Below are 500 nucleotides of genomic sequence, written 5' to 3'. Positions count from 1 at the left end.
CGAGTCCTTTCGTGCTCCCTCGAAAGTCCAAAACCTGGCGTTGAAGTTCCGAACGCCTTATCAGTCCCAGAAGCTCGACAAGTAATTCCAATCTCGATGAATAAAGTAATGCTCTATCCTCTAGTTTATTCATTAACTCAATGCCTCTGGCAACTTTTTCCAATTCGCCATGTCTGAGACCAATGCTCTCATCCAGGCATAAGTACTTCAGAGCCACAACATCTCGATCCTCGAGGTACCTATCGACGTTCACCAACATCCCGCGATACGATGATTCGTCTTGCCTGGCCATTGCTTAGTTTTAATGGATGGACAGGTTCCGCCGCTTATTTATAAACCAACTATAACGATGACGTCATGCGTACTTGGAACCTTGACGTCATCCGTACGCCCTTATTTGAAAGCATCGATAGGCCGGTAACGATGACGTCATGGGTACTTAGAAAACGTCAGCTGACTAATCCCTATATATACTCGCGAATCATCACCGAAACGATACA

This window comes from Anneissia japonica, unplaced genomic scaffold, assembly GCF_011630105.1.
Source record: "Anneissia japonica isolate Jap-2015-1 unplaced genomic scaffold, ASM1163010v1 scaffold39748_len7165_cov178, whole genome shotgun sequence".
Taxonomy (NCBI): domain Eukaryota; kingdom Metazoa; phylum Echinodermata; class Crinoidea; order Comatulida; family Comatulidae; genus Anneissia; species Anneissia japonica.
The sequence above is the reverse complement of the archived record's forward strand: the minus strand, read 5'-3'. Positions refer to the sequence as shown.